Raw genomic sequence first — 11,495 nt, 5'->3', positions numbered from 1 at the left:
CAATTTTGGGCCATATTACGAGTGGAGCACTATCGTTTGCAGTTAAATTGCACCCGTATGAATGATTACCACAACCTCAGAGCTCTGGCTGACTGTTTTGCAAAACAAAAATAGTCTCACAAAACACATCAAAAATGTATTACAAAGTACAGTTACACTAATAATAACACCGTCAGATAAAAATTATTAAAAAAATTGCACACAAAAGTTATAAAGGCTCAAAGATATGAGATCTCAGGGTTTAAAAAAGAAGTAAATTTACCTGATAAATTAATTTCTTCTATGATATGACGAGTCCACGGAGTCATCCTTTACTTGTGGGATATTATCCTCCTGCTAACAGGAAGTGACAAAGAGCACCACAGCAGAGCTGTCTATATAGCTCCTCCCTTAGCTCCACTCCCCAGTCATTCGACCGAAGGTACAGGAAAAAGGAGAAACTACAAGGTGCAGAGGTCACTGAAGTATAAATCCAAAAAATATAATTTGTCTTAAAATGACAGGGCGGGCCTTGGACTCGTCGTACCATAGAAGAAATTAATTTATCAGGTAAGCATAAATTTACTTTTCTTCTATAAGGTACAACAAGTCCACTGAGTCATCCTTTACTTGTGGGATACAATACCAAAGCTACAGGACATGGATGAACGGGAGGGACAAGACAGATGGTTAAAGAGAAGGCACCACTGCTTGAAGAACTTTTCTCCCAAAAATAGCCTCCAAAGAAGCAAAGGTATCAAATTTGTAAAATTTGGAAAAGGTATGAAGCGAAGACCAAGTCGCAGCCTTACAAATCTGTTCAACAGAAGCATCATTTTTAAAAGCCCATGTGGAAGCCACTGCTCTAGTAGAGTGAGTTGTAATTCTTTCAGGAGGCTGCTGTCCAGCAGTCTCGTATGCCAAACGGATGATGCTTTTCAGCCAAAAAGCAAGAGAGGTAGCCGTAGCTTTTTGACCTCTATGTTTTCCAAAATAGACAACAAACAAAGAAGATGTTTGACGGAAATCTTTGGTCGCTTGCAAGTAAAACTTCAAAGCACGAACCTCGTCCAAGTTGTGCAACAGACGCTCCTTCTTAGAAGAAGGATTAGGACACAGAGAAGGAATAACAATTTCCTGATTGATATTCCTATTAGCAACAACCTTAGAAAGAAATCCAGGTTTGGTACGCAAAACCACCTTATCAGCATGGAAAAGAAGATAAGGTGAGTCGCATTGCAATGCAGATAGTTCAGAAACTCTTCAAGCCGAAGAGATAGCAACTAAAAACAGAACTTTCCAAGATAGAAACTTAATATCTATGGAATGCATAGGTTCAAACGGAACCCCTTGAAGAACTTTAAGAACTAAATTCAAACTCCATGGTGGAGCAACAGGTTTAAACACAGGCTTGATTCTAACTAAAGCCTGACAGAACAACTGAACGTCTGGAACATCTGCCAGACGTTTGTGCAGTAGAATTGATAAAGTAGATATCTGTCCCTTTAAGGAACTAGCTGATAACCCCTTCTCCAATCCTTCTTGGGGAAAAGACAAAATCCTAGGAATCCTGATCTTACTCCATGAGTAGCCTTTGGATTCGCACCAATAAAGATATTTACGCCATATCTTATGATAAACTTTCCTAGTGACAGGCTTTTGAGCCTGAATCAAGGTATCTATGACCGACTCAGAGAAACCCCGCTTGAATAAAATCAAGCGTTCAATCTCCAAGCAGTCAGCCGCAGAGAAACTAGATTTGGATGCTGGAACGGACCTTGAATCAGAAGGTCCTGTCTCAGTGGCAGAGTCCATGGTGGAAGAGATGACATGTCCACCAGGTCTGCATACCAAGTCCTGCGTGGCCACGCAGGTGCTATCAAAATCACAGAAGCTCTCTCCTGTTTGATTCTGGCAATCAAACGAGGAAGGAGAGGAAATGGTGGAAACACATAAGCCAGGTTGAACGACCAGGGTACTGCTAGAGCATCTATCAGTACTGCCTGAGGATCCCTTGACATGGACCCGTAACAAGGAAGTTTGGCGTTCTGACAAGACGCCATCAAATCCAATTCTGGGGTGGCCCATTGCTGAATCAATTGTGCAAACACCTCCGGATGGAGTTCCCACACCCCCGGATGAAAAGTCTGACGACTTAGAAAATCCGCTTCCCAGTTCTCCACTCCTGGGATATAGATTGCTGATAGATGGCAAGAGTGAGTTTCTGCCCATCAAATTATTTTGGTAACCTCTATCATCGCTAGAGAACTCTTTGTTCCCCCCTGATGAATGATATATGCTACAGTCGTGATATTGTCCGACTGGAATCTTATGAATCTGGCCGAAGCCAGCTGAGGCCACGCCTGAAGTGCATTGAATATCGCTCTCAGTTCTAGAATATTTATCGGGAGGAGAGCCTCCTCCTGAGTCCACAAACCCTGTGCTTTCAGGGAATTCCAGACTGCCCCCCAGCCCAATAGGCTGGAGTCCGTCATCACTATGACCCACGCTGGCCTGCGGAAACACATTACCTGGGACAGATAATCCTGTGACAACCACCAAAGAAGAAAGTCTCTGGTCTCTTGATCCAGATTTATCTAAGGAGATAAATCTGCATAATCCCCATTCCACTGTTTGAGCATGCATAGTTGCAGTGGTCTGAGATGCAAGCGAGCAAACGGAACTATGTCCATTGCCGCTACCATTAGTCCGATTACCTCCATACACTGAGCCACTGACGGCCGAGGAGTGGAATGAAGAGCTTTGCAGATGGTCAAAATCTTTGATTTCCTGACCTCGGTCAGAAAAATTTTCATGTCCACCAAATCTATCAGAGTTCCCAGGAATGGAACTCTTGTGAGAGGGATAAGTGAACTCTTTTTTACGTTTTCCTTCCACGCGTGAGATCTTAGAAATGCCAACACGATGTCCGTGTGAGACTTGGCTAGTTGGTATGTCGACGCCTGAATTAAGATATCGTCCAGATAAGGCGCCACTACTATGCCCCGCAGCCTTAGGGACCCTAGCACCTTTGTGAAAATTCTGGGAGCTGTGGCCAACCCGAAGGGAAGAGCCAAAAACTGGTAATGCTTGTCCAGAAAGGTGAACCTGAGGAACTGGTGATGATCTTTGTGGATAGGGATGTGTAGATACGCATCCTTTAAGTTCACAGTGGTCATATATTGACCCTCCTGGATCATTGGCAGAATAGTCCGAATGGTCTCCATCTTGAAAGATGGGACTCTGGGGAATTTGCTTAGGATCTTGAGATCTAAAATTGGTCTGAAGGTTCCCTCTTTTTTGGGAACCACAAACAGATTGGAGTAAAACCCCTGCCCTGTTCTGCTTTAGGAACTGGGCGGATCACTCCCATGGTATATAGGTCTTCTACGCAGCGTAAGAACGCCTCTCTTTTTGTCTGGTTTGCAGACAATTGAGAAAGATGGAATCTCCCCCTTGGAGGAGAATCTTTGAAATCTAGAAGATTCCCCTGGGTTACAATTTCTAAACCCCAGGAGTCCTGAACGTCTCTTGCCCAAGCCTGAGCAAAGAGAGAAAGTCTGCCCCCTACTAGATCCGGTCCCGGATTGGGGGCTACCCCTTCATGCTGTCTTGATAGCTGTAGCGGGCTTCTTGGCCTGTTTACCTTTGTTCCAAGTCTGGTTAGGTGTCCAGACTGTCTTGGATTGAGCAAAATTCCTCTCTTGTTTTGCAGCAGGGGAAGAGGTAGAGAGACCACCTTTGAAGTTTCGAAAGGAACGAAAATTATTTTTTTGGTCTTCATCTTATTTGTCTTATCCTGAGGAAGGGCATGGCCTTTCCCTCCAGTGATGTCTGAAATGATCTCTTTCAGTTCAGGCCCGAATAGGGTCTTACCTTTGAAGGGGATGGCTAAAAGCTTAGATTTTGATGACACATCAGCAGACCAGGACTTAAGCCATAACGCTCTACACGCTACAATGGCAAAACCTGAATTCTTTGCCGCTAATTTAGCCAGTTGAAAAGCGGCATCTGTAATGAAAGAATTAGCTAGCTTGAGAGCCTTAATTCTATCCAGAATATCATCTAATGGGATCTCAGCCTGAAGAGCCTCCTCCAGAGCCTCGAACCAAAAAGCAGCTGCATTAGTTACAGGAACAATGCACGCTATAGGTTGGAGAAGAAAACCCTGATGAACAAATATTTTCTTTAGGAGACCCTATAATTTTTATCCATAGGATCTTTGAAAGCACAACTGTCCTCAATAGGTATAGTTGTATGCTTAGCCAGGGTAGAAATAGCTCCCTCCACCTTAGGGACCGTCTGCCACAAGTTCCGCATGGTGTCTGATATGGGAAACATTTTCTTAAAAGTAGGAGGGGGAGCGAACAGAATACCTGGTTTATCCCACTCCTTAGTAACAGTAGTAGTCCGAAATCCTCTTAGGGACCGGAAAAACATCAGTGTAGGCAGGAACCTCTAGAAATCTGTCCATTTTACACAATTTCTCTGGAACTACAATAGGGTCACAATCATCCAGAGTCACTAAAACCTCCCTGAGCAACAAGTGGAGGTGTTCTAGTTTAAATTTAAAAGCCGCCATATCTGAGTCTGTCTGAGGGAACATCTTTCCTGAATCAGAAATCTCTCCCTCAGACAGCAAATCCCTCACCCCCAACTCAGAACATTGTGAGGGTACATCTGATATGGAGCATGAAAGGATGTGAGAAGTACTCGAGTAGCAGCAAGTAAAACAATTTATTGGACAGATCCAGAATACAGGTACATAACGCAAAGTAGGGAGTGAATACCCCCGGGTAAAAAAAGCAGAGCAAAGTGGAAAAAAGGGTGAGTGCTAGAGCACTACAACAAACAGCTTACACGTTTCAGCCTAAGCCTTACTCATAGCCATACTTAAAAAAAGTGCACCAAACAAACGTGCTTTAAAACTTAGCCCTTGCACCGATTGGCCGCCAGGTAAAAACCCCTCTAATAGCTGGCCAATCCAAAGTGTGTAAACAAACACACCCCCAACATACACACCCACCCCCTCCCCATCTATCACAACACCATGCGTGCACTCAGAGCAGCGCAAACGCCAAAAGGGTAAGTGACGGTGGGGTGTCCGTTCTCTCCAATCAGCGTGTGTCTAGTGGTGCCGCCAGTAAATACCATATGAATAGAGCAGCGAAAAACCAAACTGCCCAATGATGTCGGCGTAAGTCACACCCCCTAGAAATACACACGTGATGAGAACGTAGAGCCACCTATCATAATACAATACAAGCTAAATAAAAGCCAGTGCTGCACAGGCAAATATGCCAAAATATAAATAAATAAATAAACAAACAGTGCAGCCTCTTGATTATGAAGTGGCCCCGGGCGGAGACCCCAACGCACAAATGTCAGAGATTACACAATGCTAACAGAAAGATATATACATACATACTATCCACTCGCAGTCAAAAATTGGTACATACAAAAAATAGTGGCAAGGATGATTATAAGGTAAAAATGATTACAATACTGGCCACACTGTGTATTAATGAAGTATGATCTGTGGGGAAAGGAGAAACAATGGACTTGAATAAACAAAAATTAAAAATTAGATAAACAAGAATTTGGTGATCTCAAATGAACAAAGGGAAACCACACCTGGAATAAGGAGATCAGGGCACTGGGGGAATTACAGAGACCACCCCTACCCTATTTGCACTAAGGTCAGAGAAAGAAAGGGACATTAACACTTGGGATTACAGTAAAAAAAATTCCACTAACAAGTCCAATTACAATTTGATCACTCTGTTTGAGGAATTGGAAATTTTTCTCCTCAAGGAGGACAAACTGATTTGGGATATTAATACCCTCAAAAAATATTTGGAATTGGGTATTATTCCAAGGGGTTTAAGACTGAATAAATACCCCACTTTTTTTTGACGGATGATAAAACCTTTATGGAACTATGGAACAGCAATTTATCAGATTGCTCTTTCAAATTGATGAAACTCATCTGTGAATACAAACAGAAGGAGCTCGAGGAGATTGCTGGCAAGATTAAGGAGGTACAAAAAGAACTGGGCATGAGAAGTGAGGAATCTCATTTCCTGAAGTTCAACAGCACCCTTCAGCAGGTTGCGGCAGAAGCAAAAGCCCTGCTTCTACAGGTGAAACACAATAAATATCTGAGAGACCAGCAGGACTATTACCTAAACAGAGTCTATATTTGGAATAGAAGGGAAAAGACACTCTTCAGAATAGAACAAAATAGAAATTCCTTTCAACCCAACCAACGTCGAGGCCCCAATAGACAGAGGCGTAACAGGGGCAGGAGAGTGAACTTTTATGAGAGCGAGGGTGAGTCTTGGGACGAAGGCTCAGTTTCAGGTTCCGGAGGTGAAGAAGTCGCTCATGAACAAGCTGTGAGACCAAAAGCAAGTGCACCGATCCTGAAAACACCAACCCCTCAATTCAATACAAATTCCAATTATAGGGATGATACCACTCCTGGGACAGGAACACGAAGTGTAACAGAGGAACGTGACCAGGCCCAATTGGAACAGGTTTTTTCCATCCCCCACAAAAAACCAGAAGGGGGGGGAGGAGGAAAACAAAACCAGGACCCAGGGTACCAATACCAGGAACAACGGAGGTACCCACAGAGGAGAGGAAGGAGGAGAGGGAATTACTGATACGGAACATAATCAATTTGTCCGATTACTCCCCGGACCCCCATGAGATGAAAGTTCTGAGCCTGGGACTAACATTCGTACCAACAGCTGACTTTAACCTTTTTAAAACTTTACTTAAAGGGACAGTCTAGGCCAAAATAAACTTTCATGATTCAGATAGAGCACGTCATTTTAAACAATTTTCCAATTTACTTTTATCACCAATTTTGCTTTGTTCTCTTGGTATTCTTAGTTGAAAGCTTAACCTAGGAGATTTATATGCTAATTTCTTAGACCTTGAAGCCCACCTCTTTCAGATTGTTTTTTAACAGTTTTTCACCACTAGAGGGTGTTAGTTCATGTATTTCATATAGATAACACTGTGCTCGTGCACGTGAAGTTAACTGGGAGCAGGCACTGATTGGCTAGACTGCAAGTCTGTCAAAAGAACTGAAAAAAGGGGCAGTTTGCAGAGGCTTAGATACAAGATAATCACAGAGGTTAAAAGTATATTATTATAACTGTGTTGGTTATGCAAAACTGGGAAATGGGTAATAAAGGGATTATCTATCTTTAAAACAATAAAAATTCTGGTGTAGACTGTCCCTTTAATGTGAATAAACTGATAAGGGATCTGACCCTAAGGAAGTTTTTCAATATGCACCCGGTAGTGGGTGATGAGAGTCATGATCACATTCCAGTCTGGGATGGGAGATTGAGAAGGTTAAGTTAAGAGACAATACTCTTGATTTTCAAGAAATGTGTGATGTGGGCACTCTGGAATCTTTGGGAGAGGGTACGGGGGCTTAATGGCCAAGATTGTGTAAAATTTCCGTAATTTCGGGAGAAGTCCACATTCTATCCCCTACAGTGCAGGGGTAACCTTCTCGAAAAATTCCAGAGGAGAGTGGAAGAGGATTTGTCTAGATTGCACTATAAATCAGTCAGAGGAAAAAGTAGTAATCTGACCAATAGACAGAAAAAAGCAATAGAGAGTCTCAACAAAAATGAGAACATTATTGTTAGGGCCGCAGATAAGGGTGGGACTGTGGTCATCATGAACAGGAAGGATTTTGTGGCAGAGGCTGAAAGACAGCTACACAATAAGGATGACTACACCCAGTTATTGAGTGATCCCACTAAAACCTTCCAGAAACAATTGGCCTCCCTTGTAGATGATGGGGTGGAGTTTGGTTTTATTGATCCAAACACCAGAAATTATTTGCTGGTGTCGAACCCCGTTGTTGCGACTTTTAACCATCTACCTAAAGTACATAAAACGCTTACTAATGTACAGGGGAGGCCAATTGTTAGCAGCATTGGATCTTTATTGGAGCACATGTCAGAGTGGCTGTACGATATTTTGCAGCCCATAGTGAGCACTCTGTGGAGCCATTTGGCGGACACTAGGCATGTAATCAATCTCCTGGAGGAAGTCGTGTGGCAGGAGAACTACAGATGGCTCACCGTGGACGTAAAATCTCTGTACACCTCTATCCCACACAACAGGGGTCTAGAAGCTATTCGATTTTCCATGACCAGGTGTTCTGGGGATTCTGATTTTGTTGATTATGTGGTAGAGGTAACTAGGTTCCTCTTAACCCACAACTATTTTGAGTTCGGTGGGGATTTCTATCTCCAGAGACGTGGGACGACTATGGGGGCCAAATTTGCCCCTTCCTATGCCAACCTTTTTATGGGTTGGTGGGAGCTGTCCCACGTCTTTGGGGATGGGAATCCCCACAGAGGGGAGATCATGTGGTTTGGACGCTACATAGATGACCTCCTCTTCATCTGGAGGGGCTCTGATTCCCGTATAGAGGAATTTACAAGTTATCTAAATAGGAATACTGTCGGTATTGAGTTCACCACAGAAACACAGACTTCTCAAGTGAACTTTTTGGACATCACTCTGATTGGTATCCCAGGCAAGGAAATTGTAACTGAGGTGTACCGCAAACCCATTGCGGGCAACTCCCTTCTCCACGCCTCTAGCTGTCACCCCGAAGGGTCTTCGGGGGTGTGGCTAAGAGCCAATTCATCCGCCTTAAGAGGAATTGTTCTGTACCATCAGTTTATGAGGCAAGTGCGGATGAGATGGCTCTGAAACTTAGTGAGAGAGGCTATAATATGCGGACCATAGTGAAAGCGAGACAATCTGTGGAGAAAATTCCCCGGGTCAATCTATTGGACCCTAACAGTAGCAAACGGAAGGAGGCTCTTTCGTTGGGCAGACCTGACCCCAAGGTCACATTCATCACAGAATACTCCAGACAGTATCATGAGATCTGTCAGATTGTGGGGTAACATCTTAAGCTTTTGACGGCAGATGACGGTCTAACTGATGTGATTGACCGGGGGGTCAGGTTTGCATATAAAAGGAACAGAACGATTGGGAATTCTGTTGCACCGACCAGAATTAGGCTTATTGGCCCCACTCCTTCTTCTTGGCTAACCTGTTTGGGTACTTTTAGATGTCACTATCGTGTGTGTGTTGCATGTGAAAGGTTGACAGTGGGAGATTTGTTTGTCTCCTCAGCAACAGGAGAGATGTTTGAAATAAAATACTGCTTGAATTGCAGACATACGTTTGTCATATACCTTATCACATGCAACATTTGCTCTTTACAGTACGTAGGTCTCACCACAAGGGAGGCCAGAACACGTATTAAAGAACACCTGTCCGACATTAGGATGGGTACACTGACAACCCCTCTTATAAGGTATTTTGTGGATGAGCATCAGAAGTCGTCCAGATCTTTTGTTTGGACTATTATCAACAGGGTGCTATCTAGGAGGGGTTTGGCTGACCGCACATCGAAACTGGGGGAGAGAGAGGCCTTCTGGATCTTCAGATTAAAAACCAGGTTTACAGGGGGCCTCAACTCCGAGTTCGATTTGATTAACTTTTGGTCAGTCTAGGGTCATTCCCCTGGTCTCTTTATTTATTTATGTATGTATTTATATGGCTGACTGGGGCTTTATTTGAGAGAACAAGTTTAGCGCTACCTTCCTGGCCCAGTTTTCTAGTGAGTGTGGGTTTATTCTCCAGCAGTTACCAGTCCCACAGTTTAGTAGATTCTATCAGGCTTATGTTGGGTCGCATTTGTTACCTGGTCACTGTTGGCCTGTACTGCTGTGAATGGGTTTAGTGCCCTGATCTCCTTATTCCAGGTGTGGTTTCCCTTTGTTCATTTGAGATCACCAAATTCTTGTTTATCTAATTTTTAATTTTTGTTTATTCAAGTCCATTGTTTCTCCTTTCCCCACAGATCATACTTCATTAATACACAGTGTGGCCAGTATTGTAATCATTTTTACCTTATAATCATCCTTGCCACTATTTTTTGTATGTACCAATTTTTGACTGCGAGTGGATAGTATGTATGTATATATCTTTCTGTTAGCATTGTGTAATCTCTGACATTTGTGCGTTGGGGTCTCCGCCCGGGGCCACTTCATAATCAAGGGGCTGCACTGTTTGTTTATTTATTTATATTTTGGCATATTCGCCTGTGCAGCACTGGCTTTTATTTAGCTTGTATTGTATTATGATAGGTGGCTCTATGTTCTCATCACGTGTGTATTTCTAAGGGGTGTGACTTACGCCGACACCATCGGGCAGTTTGTTTTTTCGCTGCTCTATTCATATGGTATTTACTGACGGCACCACTAGACACACGCTGATTGGAGAAGACGAACACCCCACCGTCACTTACCCTTTTGGCGTTTGCGCTGCTCTGAGTGCACGCAAGGTGTTGTGATAGATGGGGAGGGGGTGGGTGTGTATGTTGGGGGGGTGTTTGTTTACACACTTTGGATTGGCCAGCTATTAGAGGGGTGTTTATCTGGCGGCCAATTGGTGCAAGGGCTAAGTTTTAAAGCACGTTTGTTTGGTGCACTTTTTTAAGTATGGCTATGAGTAAGGCTTAGGCTGAAACGCGTAAGCCGTTTGTTCTAGTGCTCTAGCACTCACCCTTTTTTCCACTTTGCTCTGCTTTTTTTACCCGGGGGTATTCACTCCCTACGTTGCATTATGTACCTGTATTCTGCATTTGTCCAATAAATTGTTTTACTTGCTGCTACTCGAGTGCTTCTCACATCCTTTCATGCTCCATTTGTACTTCTGGCCTGAGTGAGCACGGAGTTTTTAGCAAAGGGCTGCAGGGTTGGCTTCCTTACTAACTGATCGCTTTTTTAGACTGAAGACCGTTGTTCTCCGGGATGTTTGGACGGCTGTTGGCACAGCTACGACTACAAATCTGATACTGAATGACATTTGTCTATGGAAGATTGTATGCATCGTAAGGTATGTGCATAACCGTGACTGGAGAACTGTGTTACACTTTTCACATTTGCTGTGTAGTTTGCCAGTATTTAGTTTTGTAACTGGAAGGTCTGTTTTCTAAACCCACTGCCTGATAGGGGGATTGAGGTATCCTCACTGTCGCTTGACACTAACATCCGTTCACCAGGGGTTGTGGCAGTCTACACTGGATTGACATTTGAGTCGTCTTCACTGTTATTGTTAGTGTTAGTCATCATATGAAAACCTGTCACCTCCTACTGGACTGATTTTTCACCTACCACGTTTCTTTCCTCAAATCCTGATATTGTTACATCGGATATGGCTAATAAAGCGTCAGAGGGCTCAGCATTTACTCTCACACCAGACCTACTGCACTTCCCCTGCAACCCAGGCAGCTTAGATAAAACCTCTGTGAGGGTACTATTCATAACTGCAGCCATATCTTGCAGGGTGAAAGAATTAGACGTACTAGAAGTACTTGGTGTCGCTTGTGTGGGCGTTAATGGTTGTGACACTTGGGGAGAATTAGATGGCATAACCTGATTCCCTTCTAACTGAGA

This window comes from Bombina bombina, chromosome 9 (assembly GCF_027579735.1).
Source record: "Bombina bombina isolate aBomBom1 chromosome 9, aBomBom1.pri, whole genome shotgun sequence".
Lineage (NCBI taxonomy): Eukaryota > Metazoa > Chordata > Amphibia > Anura > Bombinatoridae > Bombina > Bombina bombina.
This window is presented reverse-complemented; position numbering follows the sequence as displayed.